Source organism: Equus quagga, chromosome 2 (genome assembly GCF_021613505.1).
Source record: "Equus quagga isolate Etosha38 chromosome 2, UCLA_HA_Equagga_1.0, whole genome shotgun sequence".
Classification (NCBI taxonomy): Eukaryota; Metazoa; Chordata; class Mammalia; order Perissodactyla; family Equidae; genus Equus; species Equus quagga.
In genome coordinates, this window is record NC_060268.1 from 63,498,999 (window position 1) to 63,513,506 (window position 14,508).

The window sequence follows — 14,508 nt, forward strand, 5'->3', positions numbered from 1 at the left end:
CCCTTCCTGGTCTCCAGGTCCCAGGTCCTGCCCTCCCCATAAACCCAGGCCTGTTACCACCCATGACCTGACAGAAATTTCTGTTTCTCCAGCTCCCAGCTCCTCCCAGCTCCTCTGCTGTTGCCCTCACAGGCAGATGTGTCTCTTTCCACCATCCTTGACTGGTTGCTTCTACTGACCATAGCTTATTTCCAGGGCCCATGTTCAGCTTCCCAGTCCACTTTCCCTAGAAACTTAGAACAAGGACCTCAAAAATGGCTTTAAAGGCCCCTGAGAAGAGCACTCACCGACCAGTGTCGAACTTGAACTGGGCGTCCACCAGGATGTCACAGGCTTTGACTCTCTCCTACTTCGAGTTCAAGTGCCCGTCTTCAGAGGATGCGGTAACCTCCTCCCAGCCCTTAGGACGTATTGGAACTTTCCCCTTTTGTCTGAAAGTCTCAGTTCCCGAGTAGACACAGCTGCTCCTGTGTTCCAGCGTTTCTGAGAGGTGGTTTCCAGATTATACCCCACACCATGACCACACTACTTTCTGTACTTTATTAAGAAATTTATTAACTACTGCCTGGAAAAAAATCAATAAACAATTCAATAAGTCAGACAATGTAGTCTAATCATCATGAGTTAAGGTTTATTGGGAAAAGAAAGTCATTCTGACTTGTTAAATAGTCTAAATTCTGGAATAGCTTTAAATAAATGCAGATTTGTAGCTTCTGAGCAAATCCTAGGATCTCTGCTCCCAGAGCAGTGCATCAGGGTCTTCCAGGGCCAGATCCCATGGAAAGCATGTTCCGTGTTGCCCTGGGTTCCCACATGCACAGTGACCTCTGATTTGAACCAGGATTTCTGAGCAGTGGGAGCAGGTCAAAAGGTCTCCGGGATTCCAGAAAGGTGAGAGAGTGAAAAAGACTGAACTAACGAAAAGAAGACCTGATTTCAAGCTGTCACCTACTCGCTGTGCAACTCCAAGGAAGTCATTAATCCCTCACTTTCTTCATCCATAAAAAGAGGGAAATATACTCATCTGGTGGATTGTTCTAAGGCGCTGCAAAAGAGACCCAAAAGGGTCTGGCCAAAAGAGATGTCAGACTGAGCATAGCCATGTCCTTCTCTTCTGGCCAAAGTCTCTATGATCACTGAAATGATACATTTTGAGGAAGAAGAAGGAAGAGAAAGAGGAGAAAGAGAAAGAGAAGAAGGAGAAGAAGAAGAAAAGAAAGGAGGAGGAGGAAGTGGGTGGAGGAGGGGAGGTCTATGTATTCCAGGACTGAAAATTGGAAGGAAGGAAGGAAGGGAGAGAGGGAGGAATGGAGGAAGGGTGAGTGGAATTAGCAGACCAGAAATTTTGGGGGATCCCTGGAAGATAGAAAGCAGAAGGGACTGAATTGACAGAGAACCACGGCAGAGAAAAATCACAGCCTGAGACCTGAGGGGTCTCATGAGAAACACGGAGGGAGGCTGACATGAGAATATGAACAGACACCTGAGAACCACGGGACATCTGAGGAAAACCAGCAACGTGAGAGGGAGGCCCTGACCTCACAGAGAACTCACACTCGATGGAACAGCAGAAATCGAGGAAACAGAAGACAAATTTAAAATATTCTCGGAAGAGTCGAGATGCTGACTCACATGTGCAGAATAATATGTTGTGTTGAAAAGCAACAACTCTTGAACATTAAAAATACGATTATAAAAATTAAAATTGTCACCAACAGACGGAATAAAGGAATGAACACAGTGAATACCCACTTAGGGAGTCCTAACTGGGCGGTGGAGTTCAAGAAGCCTCCCGGACACCAAGGGCGAGGCCCGAGACGGACGGGGCAGGGGTCGGCAGGGGCCTGTGCTGTCGGTGCGGGCGGCATCTGAAAGGCTTTTGGCAAGAGGCAGCCCGGTGTGATGGAAATGATTCTCCCATCACGGCGCCAACACTGCTCATGAGCAAACACAGCCCTTTGCTGTGTGAATGATGCAGAAGTAGCCTTTGGCCTGGGCCAGCTCTAAAACATTACACATTCAGAATCAACAGGGGCTGAATGAGTCGCGTCTGAGTGCACAGAGCTCTCAGGACACACACGCACACACTCACACTCATACACACACAGAGCCAAACTCCCGAGCTGGCCAAGCAGCAGTGTCTCCTTCTGGTGATCCTATAGCCCAATGCTCTCCTTGCACAGATGAGGAAACTGAGGCTCAGAGGAGAAGAGGTGGCCTCTTCCAGGCTCGCTCCCCACCCTGCATGCCTCAGTTCATCCTTCCAGAAGGTTCCTTGGTGTCAGTTCACCAGGCTGTGCACGTTCATCTTCCTGGCGTCTGCTCTGCCCCGGCCCATCTTTCCTCCTGGTCGGGTGAGCGGCAGGTCCCCGGGCAGCAGTGTAGCCCAGCGGGCAGCTCTGGGGAGGAGACCGCGCTGCGAGGGGTCTGAGAGCCGCCTGTGGATTGGTTTGTGTGCAGAGGGAGAAGGAGGCAGCCGCTCTTGTTTCTGCATCGTGTCAGCTCCCCACATGGGCCCCAGACAGGCGTGTGTGTCTGTCAGGGCCCTCTGGATCCAGCTTGTCCTCAGCGCCCTCCGACCCCATTCCTCAGTCCATGCACTTGCCCTTCACCTTCAGGCCCCTGAAGCCCCTCTGGTCTGGTGGCCCCTCCCTCATCCTGTGGGCTCTTCCAGAGGATGGAAGAAACCTAAAATTGATAAACGCTCCTGTGGACCAGACCCCCTGGGGACATTGGGCACGCTCAATTTTCTTTATTTTTTCTTCTTTTTTTATTGTGGTAAAATATACATAACATAACATTTATCCTCTTACCCATTTTTTAGTGTTCGTTTGGCAGTATTAAACACAGCCACATTGTCATGCGACCACCACCATCATCCATCCCCATAACTCTTTTTATCTCGTAAAACAAGCTATTGAGTAACACGTCCCCGTCCCCCTCCCCAGCCCCGGCCGCCACCATTACACTTTCTGTCTCTCTGATCTTAACCACTTTAAGTATCTCCTATAAGTGGAATCATACAGTATTTGTTTTTTGCGACTGGCTTATTTCACTCAGCTGATGCCCTCAAGCTTCACCCATGATGTAGCGTATTGCAGAATTCTCCCCCTTTTTAAGGCTGAGGAGAATTCTACAGGATGTATAGACCACATTTGGTTTATCTGTTCATCCAGGGATGGACGCTTGGGTTGCTTCCCCCTCTCAGCTGTTGTGAATCAGGTTGCTATGAACACGGGTGTACAGATATCTCTTCGAGACCCTGCTTTCAGATTTTTTGGGTGTAATTTCAGAAGTGGAATTGCTGGATCATATGGTCATTCTGTGTTTAATTTTTGAGGAACCACCATATTGTTTTTCACAGCAGCTGCACTGTTTCACATACCCACCAACAGTGTACAAGGGTTTCCCTTTCTCTATGTCCTCGCCAAAACTTGCTATTTTGTGGGGGTTTTTTAATCGTACTTGATCTCTTTTAATTCTCACAGTAACTGGGTGACACAAGCATTCTTTCAACTTTTAGAGACAGAAGAACTGAGTTCAGAGAGGTTAAGTAACCGTGGAGGGCCACACAGCCAGCAGATGGAAAAGTCAGGATGAAACCCAGGCTTTTCTGACTCCTTGCTCCTCCTGTCCCTTCCAGTACCTACCACTTGGCAGTGAACTTTAAGACTCACCTGAGACTTCCGGGAAAGGGCATTCTAACTGGGGTGACAAGTCACACAAGCTTTGGACACAGATTATCTAACTCTAGGTAGCAGGTTAGTAACGGCCAAATGGGGGCCTTTCCGTGAGATTCCAAACCACGTGATCCGGGAGGCTTCATGGAAGAGGCTGACTCTGAGCTCATTCCTAAAGGGCAGGCAAGCAGAGTCTGAAGAGCCAGGGAGAAGGCAGGAAGATGCCCCAGCCGTAGCAGACAAGACTTTAAATGCTTTCAAAGTGAAAGACAAAACTCCTTCAGCCTTTAAAGAGGGCAGGGAGTAGAATAGTTTATATCAGGGAGAGATGACACTGTGGCCTGGATCCCTGCATTGAGAGAGGCTGGTCGGGTGGAGAGCCGCGTGGAAAAATCGATCACCGTAAAGGGAAGGTGACATGTCAGGGCCCCTGCCGCTCCCCGCTCGTGTTTTTAGTTTACAGAAATAGGTCCCAGGCCAAGCAGAGGGCCAAAATCTGCTCTTCCTAATGAAGTCGGGGAGTCTCGACTTTCTGGGGGCAGCCCAAGGGAGAGGGGCCAAAGGGCGGAGAAAGCAAAGAGAGGGGGAAGGGTGGGGTGGTCCTGAGAGAGCGAGGAGCCAGGGCACTGGGTGGACGGCGGGCCTGGGGGAGACACTCCAGGGGAAAGAGAGGCCGGGACCCTCGGAGCAGAGGGCAGTGACGTCCAGTTTGAAGTTCGCCGTGCACACACGTACACACCCCGTGTCCACAGCAGAACAGCCTAAAGTGGTGGCTGCTGTAGGGGTTCAACTGTGGGGGGGACGAGACTGTGGGTTTCCCATTATTCACGCAATCGGGACTTGCAGCATTTTTATTTAAAGCCCAAAGGGTGATCCCCTCCATGCCAGAGTCTGGGGACAGCCAAATGGCTGACATAAAGGTTACAAAAGGAGAGAGACTGGTGGAGACAAAATGTATGAATGAGGTAGGTGGCTTTCATTCACGGTCGTGAGCCTCATCCTCATCGATCCAGGCTGGCGATTTTTGCCTAATTTTCTTTAGTAGGCCTGTGGCACCCTTCCTGCAGCCTGGCAGCAAAGACAGTCACTTTTTCATAGCAACTGGAGCTCGTGTACTGACTGAGCGCTGACTAAAGGCCAGCACTGCTCTGAGCACTGCTCAAGTACTAAATCAGTTAATCCTCACCACCACCCACTGAGGTAGGTTACTATGCTTATCCTCATGGCACAGATGAAAAAACTGAGGCACAGAGAGGTTAAGTTACCTGCCAAGGTCACACAGTAAGGGGCATAGGTGAGACTGCACCCCAGGCAGTCTGGCTCCTGAGTCTCCCTCGTAATCACTTCATTGCAGTGCCTCCCTGCAGCTCTGCAGCTCCAGCCGCTGCCTCTCTCTCCTTGAGAATGGACGGAGGGACTAACTAGGTGGAGAGCAACGGTGGAAAATCTACAGACCTGTATGACTCCGTAAAGATTTAGATTTGCCCTAGGTCAATCCAAAGGACAAAATCAGGATCAATGAGAGGAAGAAACAAGAAAATAGATTGCAGCTCAGTAGAAGGAAGACTTTGCTAACTGCTGAGCTATCCACATGAAAGCACGGTCTCAGGAAGTAGTGAGCTCCTGTCAGCAGAGGGATGCAAGCAGAAACTTCCCAATAACTTGGTATGGATGCACACTCAGCCACGGGAGCTTTTAAGGTTCTCTCCAACTTGAGATTCTGTGACTCCAGAAAATTTCCCTGATCTGGAAGAAATCATTCAAAAGAGTCAGACACCAAGGATCACAAGAATTCAAGGGCTTCGAGTTACCCCAAGTTTATTGTATTGGCCATTCCTGAAATCTCCTTCCTCTCTCCTTGTCTACTTGGCTAACTCCTACTCATCCTTCAGGGCCCAACATGAATTACACCTTCTCTGGGATGCCCTCCCTCCCCACTCCATTCCCACTAGGCACAGTAGTTACCCAGCTACCCCCCACTCTCTACTCCTTATCTTGCTTCTCTGAATTACCACATCTTTCTGATTGCAGGTCAGTCTCGCCTCAAGACAGTGAGCACCCAAGGCCAGAAACCAAGCCCCATTTCTGTCTCTAAGTCCGTAGCACTCAGCACAGGCAAGGTGGTCAGCGGGATCTATTCAATTCAGCAAACACGTCTTTACTATCAGTGTATTATGTTCCACTCTGATTATCTGTGTTTACCGACAAGCTGTCTCCCTAGCACCATCTCACTTCCCCCTTGGACACCATATGCACTCTCCCGCTGGCTGACCTGTGCGCGTTCTGTAAATGACTCACAGATCAACAATGTCGGGGCCTCCCTCTCCGCTTGGTTTCCCAGGGTCCACACGAGGTCATGTGGCCTGCTTTCCAACAGCTCAGCTCTCTGGCGTTGCACAGTCAGGAGGGCAAGGAGCATGTCTTACTCATCTCGAGCCCTGGTGGACACGTGGATGCAGAACCCCCTTAGATGGAGGTCTTGTTGGGGGGCCGTGGCAGGCGGGCACTGCAGTCAGCCCCTCCGGGGACTGCCTCAGCTGCAGACAAAGAGCAGCTGCCCCCACGGTCACACCTCCTCCCCCTGAGGACCACATCCAATGACTGACTGAGGTGGAGAAATGTACGGAAGAGAGCTAACACGGCCGCCCGAGGCTGCTCTCCTCAGAGGGCCTGCTTCCCGGGCTGGCCCTCCCCTGGCATCCAGGAACTCGGATTTGGGAACGGCCCCACCACTCCCTAATAGGAGTGGCTCACTGTGCCTAAACTGTCCACACAGTATGCTTCGTGCTCAATGCCTGCTTTCCTCCCGGGAGTCTGGAATTCCGGTATGAGGCGGGCAGAGGGTGGCCAGTGCGCCCCCCGTCTCCCAACAAAAACCCTGGGCGCTGAGTCTCTGAAGAGCTTTCCTGGTAGACAGCATGTCACAGTTTGCTGCTGGAGGAATTCAGCTTGTCCCATGTGACTCTGCCCGGAGAGGCCTCTTGGTAGCTTGGTTCTGGTTTCCTCTGGACTTCTCTCCGCCTTTCCCTGCCGATTTCACTTTGCCTCCTTTCACTGTAATAAACCATCGCTGTGAGTGTGACTCTATGCTGAGTCCTGGGAGTCCGCCCAGTGAACCATTGAACCTGGGGATCTCCAGCACCAGGTATAAAAGGCCACTTTGGCTTCAGAGCTCCACGAGGATGGCAATGCCACAGGTGGGGCCTGCCTCATAGAGGGACCTGTCTCTCTGCCCACTGCTGTTTCCTTCCCTTTCCTTCCACGGCTGTTGACCCCAAGGGCACCCCCTAATTAACACCCTGAGTGCTCAGCTGTGTCTCAGAGTTTGCATCCCTGGGAACCTGGGATTCAACAGATACAAATGCAGCATCTCAGGACCTCCAAGTCATCGGGCATTTTGTTGTGTGTTAATTTCATCATCACAACAAGTCCATCAGGTTTTTACAGAGGAGGACACAGGAGCTGAGAGAAGTGAAGTGACTGGCCAAAGGTCACACAGTGGGTATGTTAGAGCTGGGACTGGATCCCAGTCAGGATGTTTCTGAAGCCTGTGGCCTCTCTCCTGAACCAGGCTGCCTTTCACCTGTGGTTCTGAAGGTCCAGGATTCTCCTAGGCCTGAGGATGAGTGATCATGCATTCTCCCACTAAGCTATTCCAAGAGGCATCTGCAGACCAGATCTGGGCAGCCCAGTGTCCAGTGGAGAGAATTCCAGTACCAGGAAAGGAGGCAGAATGTTTTCTCTCCCTGAAGTCTTCCAAGGAGAGGATGAGTAAACAGAAGTCCTGAGAGAGCCCACCTGTAATGCTCACACACACCCGCACGCTCTGCTGGGACCTCTGCCTTCTAGGGTCTCAGACCCCCTCCCTAGAGTCTGTGCAGAGGCCTGTCCCTCTGTGCAGAGGGAAGGAGTCATCCGGGGTCTCGTTACCCATGCAGCATTACCCATCACTGCAGCCACAGGAACCTGCCCAAGGAGAGACGGCGCAGAGAGGAACTTGGCTGCAGACAGGAGTGGGGTTGCCACTCCGCAGAGGCAGCCAGGCCAGCTGTCTGCTTCAAAGAAGATGGGGCCGCTGGAAGACGTGACAGACGGAGTCCCGGGGAGCTCGTGAACCCCATCTGTCCACGGGCGAGCACGGGAGAGACGCCCTCCCCAAGCAAGGCATGGGTTACAAAGCTAGCCATTATAAAGCCCCACAGGGGTGTGGCTGTCCAACTCTGTTCCACAGAGGGTGGAGGTTCCGAGGAGGCATTTTGGGGTGCAAGGGGTACAAGGGGAGGCTGGGCAGCCACACTCCTGCCTCCTCCTCCACCTTTGTGCACACTGTGTGTCACTCAGAGGCCAATGGGGCTGCCCTGCCCATGACACCCGGCATGATAGAGATTTCTTAAGCCCTCAGCTGCACAGCCCTGGAAGCCAAGAGCTCATCCCAGTTTGGGGGAATCTCCAGAGCTTTCACCCATGCCTCTTCCCTGCCTGAGGTCCTGCCTCCAGGTCTCTCCCCATCTCACGTTGAGCCAATGGGAACTCCAGAATCAGCCCCTTTCCCCTGTTCCACAAAATAAATAAGAAAATAAATATATAAATAGTATACTGTATTGCATACTTGAAAGTTGCTAAGAGGTTAGATCTCAAATGTTCCCACCACTCACACACAAAATGGTAATTGTGTGAAGTGATGGAGGTTTTAATTAATTCTATTGTGGTCATCATTTCAAGATATATACAGGTATCAAATCACCTCATTGTATGCCTTAAACTTACACAATTTTTTTTTCTTTGGAAGATTAGCTATGAGCTAACTACTGCCAATCCTCCTCTTTTTGCCGTGCCCATCTTCCTCTACTTTATACGTGGGACACCTACCACAGCATGGCTTTTGCCAAGCGGTGCCATGTCCCCACCGGGGATCCAAACCAGCGAACCCCGGGCCACCAAGAAGCAGAACGTGCGAACTTAATCGCTGCGCCACCGGGCCAGCCCCAAACTTACACAATGTTATATGTCAGTTATATGTCAATAAAGCTGGAAATTTTTTTAAATTTTAAAAAACTTATTGCAAAACTACAGTAATCAGGACAGTTTGGTACTAGCGTAAGGATGGACATATAGATCAATGGAGCAGAACTGAGAGTCCAAAAATAAACCCATACGTCTGTGGTCAATTTATCGTCAACAAGGATGCCAAGACGACCCAATGAGGAAAGCACAGGCATTTCTACACATGGTGCTGGAACACCTGGATATCCAAATGCAAAAGAGTGAATTTGGACCTTTACACCATATACTCAAACTGGATCAAAGATCTACATGTAAGAGCAAAAACTATAAAATTTAGAGGTGTAATCTTTGTGATCCTGAATTAGGTGACAGTTTCTTAGATGTGACAGTTTCTTATGCTTTGCTAATGACCCTGATGAGGGTCTACTCTCCAGGACACACAGAGAACTCTTACAGCTCAACAATGACAAGACAGCCCAATGCAAAACGGGCTAAGGAGAGAAATAGACATTTCTCCAGAGAAGATATATGAATGACCGATGAGCACATGGAAAGATGCTCAGTCTCATTAGTCATTAAGGGAAACGCAAATTAAAACCACGATGAAATGCCACTTCACACTCACAAGGATGGCCATATTCAAAAAGATAAACAGACACACACGCAGCTACAGAGATCAGATTGGCGGTTACCAGAAGAGGAGAGGGTTGGAGGGAGGATGAAATGGGTCAAGGGGGTCATTTGTATGGTGACCCATGGAAAGTAGACTTTGGTGGTGAATACAATCTGGTGTATACAGAAGTCGAGTTACAGTGCTATACACTGGAAATGTTTATAATGTTATAAACCAATGTTACCTCAATTAAAAAAAAAGGAAGACAAACACGTGTTGATGAGGATGTGGAGAAATTGGAACCCTTGTGCATTGTTGGTGGAATCTAAAATGGTAGAGCCCCTATGGAAAATAGTTTGGCACTTCCTCAAAATGTTAAATATGGAGTTACGACATTTAATAGTCCTTAATGAGCAAGGTGCTTATTAAGGAATATTCTTGGATCAACACCTGGAGATGTGATGGGGACACTCCAGAATTGGACAGAGGAAGGAGTGGAGCTGTGATGCAGCCCAATGACAGGTCCGGTGGCTAACCCCATGGGGAGCTCTGGAGAGGAAATGACCCATCAGAGTTGTCCTGCATTGGACCAAAGCAGCCACATTTTATAGTCCTGCATGGGTCAGTCATCAGACGTGGCATGCCCCTGGAAAGGTATGACCTTGGGCGAGTCACCCTCTGCAGCTAAGACAGTCCCCAAGGGGACTGACACCTAAAGATGGTCTGCTGACCATCTTCCCAGCAGCTGAGGCAAGGCCTTCCTTGACGGGGGATCTGGGTGGTGGGTCTGTGTGTCCACCATGCTGGAAATGGAAGGAATCTGTTGTTCATGGAGCAGAAGCACAGTGGAAGGGTGTGGAATTTGGGAGGAAGGGGGGAGGGTGAGAAACTTACGAGCAGTAAGGGACCAAAAAGATGGTAAGTGACAGATGCCTGGAGAGCTGCCCTAGGGAGGTGGTGCCGGGGAAAAGATGGCAGGCATGCTCTCAACTGTCTGTGCAAGGTCTGGCAGGCCTCTGCTGTGAGCTGGAAGGAAAGCCCCACGTTCAACCTGGTCAGCTGGTGCGGGGTTGGCACCTAAGCAAGGCTGGTGGGAGCTCTAAGGGTCACAGCATTATGCACTCAGGGCCCCCCAGTACTGTAGTGAGGTTTCCTGGTGTGCTGGCTGGCAGTGGAGGGGGTGGGAGTCCTGCTTCTCTGTGTGGAGTTGCTTAGTCCATCTAGGGAGGCTCTGAGCTGCTTCCTGAGTAAAGAACTGCCGGGCAGTAGATAATCTCTAAGGGGCGTTCAGAGCCACCTACAGGACGCTGTCAACCCAGAGGAAACCCAGCGGGGTGGAGAAGGTTCTGAGCCTTGTGCTCTCCCTCCTCCCAAAAGGTCCTGAAAGGCAATCCAGGCTGCCCAGAGTGCTCGCCACGTCTGAGCTCCCACATCCCGCTGTTCCCATCCGCTCCGGCTCTAGCCACAAATTGGTTCACGGGATGAACACAAGCTGCCCGAATCACTCATAGGATGGCTGGAGAAAAAGCAATTAAATGCTTTCTTAATTGTAGGATGGCAAGAGGTTAATGAGTTACTATAAAAACCAGTCCCTGCCATCTGGTGGCTGTCACTAAAGCCCGCATGCGGGGAGTGATCCCAATTTGTAAGACAGGACGACGGGATCACTCTAAGTCAGGAGAAGGGGTGGGGCTCAAGGTGCCGAAGCTGGGGGCCCAGAGCTCCAGGGCCCAGCACGTCCCGGTCAGCCTCCAGACATCCCAGGGCTCTAAGAGAGGTTCAAAACCAAGTTGGAGGAAAACCAGACAGGGAGCCAAAAGCACTCATCAGTTCCAACACTGTTTTTCTCTGGGATTCGGCTCTAGCGAGGGACGGCCCTGACAGCCACTTTGCTCAGCAAGAGCCAGGAGAAGAGAGAAAAGCGACAGACTGAGAGAGAACCCAGCCAAGGAGAGGGAGGGACAGACAGAGGCAGGGACTGCAGACCCTGCAAAGACAAAGAGAAGCGAACCAGCCCAGACAGACAGAGAGACAAAAGAGAAAGGATGAGACCTGAGAGGCCGGGAGATGAAAACTGACTGTGACACAGACAGGCTGTGGATGCGAGAAGCAGATGAAAGGGCAGGTTATTTTCAAGAATCAGAGTCAGGAAAGAACCTTTGAGGGTTTGGCTTTGTTCTGGGCAAACGTGTCCTCGCAGATAATCCACAGTCCCAGGAGGCCTCAAGAGAATGAGCCCTCCTCCCTGGGAGGGCGTGAAGAGGAGCATTCAGCAGGGCCAGCCTCTGCTCTGCCCATGACCACCACACACGCACAACTCATGCATAAACACACATTCACATATGCACAAATTCACACAGTGCACGCATACATGTTCACATAGACACACATTCACATATGCACAAACACACACACAAGCATACATACACACAGTTCACATTTGCACACACACATACACACCACCGCAGCAGGCACCGCCAGTTTTCCTCGTGTAGAGGATGCCACAGGCTTCAGACTCTCTGTGCACCCCACCCCCCGCGCCAGTCTCAGAGGTCCCATTTTCAGCCGTGAGCCTGGCAGAGGCAGGTCTGGTTTCTGGTACAAAGAGAAAGGAACCAGAAAGTACACACACTCCAAGGCCGCACTGCCTGTGCCTTCTATGAGGCTGAGCTCACTGGGGGCCTCTCTGTTGTCCTGCAGGAACTGGCTCGGAAATACAGAGGTCACCCGTCACCTGTTCTTCTGGGGTCTAGCTTTTCTTCCAGCATGGGATAGGACCTCAAGACACTCACTTCCCAGGAGGCTGGAGGTTTCTCCTCCCCGAGCTGGTCATAAGTGGCCACAGCAGCAACAGAGCTGCCTGCTCGCCGTGACAGGCTGGAGCCTCCTCTTCTGGGTGTCATCGCCCCCATCACTGCTCTCCACCTTGGAGGACCATGGTGCTTTGCTCCTGCAGATCAAGGTCTCAGCTTTAAAAAAAAAATCTGTGGCCCAAAGTAAACGAACAAACAAACACCAGGATCCACAGCTGGAAGCTTCCAGTATCTCCATTTTTCACATTGTCTTGAGTCCTTGATTTTCCTCCTCCTCTCTCCTACTCCAGCGGCGTTTGGTCGATCCACTTTTCAGGAGACTCTGCACCTTTGGAACTGGAGAGACAAGCAGAGGCACCCCTGACTCATCCATGTCACCAGGGGTTAGAGATCCCTGTACCATCTCTGGGGATCTGGGGAAGGGATTGCTGCGGTTCCAGGGTGACACAAGAGTTTGAAGTTCCTCATCCACACTCTGTGCCCAGCTGGCACAAGAGCTGACCACAGCTCTCTCTTTTATTTCCAACAACAAACCAGAATCTTGAGGCTGTATCTATCTGGCTCCACCTAGCCAGCTGGGTTCTTGGGGGACTCATGTCACCTCTAAGGCTCCCAGCAGAGGCCTACCAGGTCTTTGAAAAGCTTCCCTGATTCTGGTGTGGGCAGCAGCCAGGGTCCAGCAGCTGCACGGCCTCAGTGCCAGTGGGTGATGCCCAGGAGCCAACCGGGCATCTGCAGTGGTGTCCCCACAGGCCTGGTTCTGGGGTGACTTTGCCTGTGGTTCTGCCTTTTGTCCCTGTGCCTTTGGAAGTTCTGTGAGCCACCCAATAGCTTTTCCGCTTCAAAAGAAAAAGAGTGTGCAGGCACACACATGTGCGAGAGAGACAGAGACAAAGAGACAGGGACACAGAGACAGAGACAGACAGTGACAGACAGAGAAAGAATGAAAATACTCCCATCCTTGGAATTAAGTCATTAAGTCATGGGCACTGGTCTCTGTCCCTCTTGTGCTTCCTCTGGACTGAGCCTTCTGTCTCCCAGCCCCACAGCTGGAGGCCCCATGAGCTCAGACCCCAGTTTTGTCCCATGGCTTTAAACCTGCCTTCTCAGGCTGGAACGAATATTCAGATTCCTGCTCATTATCAGCCACCCTCCTTCTGCCTGCTGCCCGACACCTCCTCTGACACAGATAAACGTACATATACGTGTATACACACCACACACACAACTATTTTGCTCGTGTTCCATTCTGCATTTTCCAAAAGTCTTTGCTAGAAGTTGACGCATTCCACCCTCCAGCTCCTGGCCTGCTTGTGTTCAGGACTCCTCACCTGACACTGCAGGTGTGGGCAGGGAGAAGCACAGGGCCGTGGGCGGTGCGGGGGGCAGTGGAGGTGCCCAGCATTCAGGGTCTGAGCTGTTACATGAAGACGAATCAAACGCCACAGAGGAAGTTTACTCCACCATTTTAAACTGTGTAAAATGAACACTCCAAACATTGGACCCAAAGGTTTTTCTTTAATTTATTGCTCTTGAGGAGTAATTTTCACCCAGGTGTGATAGGTGCACAGCCAGGTGGCACTGTCAAGCCGTTTGATGTCCCTGAATTCTTTTTGCGCCACCACCTACCTTTCTTCTTCAGAGCGAGCTGGCATAACGCAGATGTCACTCTGAATGAATGGATCAGAGGGAAGAGTTCAGTTTAAAGGACCGATGGCGAACATTTCAATGAATTTTAGTAAGCTCAGCCCTGTGAGGAAACACCGAGACAGAACAAACCACCGGAGGATAACTCTAAGGCAAAACATAAGCAAGTGCAAGGTCCAGGGAACATTCTGGGTACACCCAGAATGTCAGGGAACTCAGGGCAAAGACAGATCATTGTTCGGAGGTGACATTGAAACAGGTGTGTCCCCCAGGTCCCACTGCCACAGTGACTTGCTCTGGGTAGCTGCTACCATCTCCATCACAACATTGGTCCCAACCAGCCAATCACATCTGCCCGGTCCATCTTCAAGTCGGTCAGATATCCAGCGTTGGCTGCTCTCAACATGGCTCCCTCCCTGTGATCCTCTGGGGTAGCTGTTGAGAATTTGGGCCCCAGAGCAAGAAGGCTTGAGGTCTGAGACCTAGCTTCATTGCTTGCTGGCACTGCTTGCCCCCTCTGGCCTTCAGTTTAAAATGGAAATGATAACACTGTTCTTGAAAGGATTAGATAAATTGACCCAAATGAAAGTATATAGGTCTGGGTTCAATCAGGAAATAGAACCAGCAGGAGATATATATCAAGAGGTTGGCTGCAATGAATTGGCTCATGAGATTGTGGGGTTGGCTGGGCAAGTCTGAAATCCAGAGTGCAGCCAACAGGAAGGGCAGGATGGAACTATTGGACACAAGG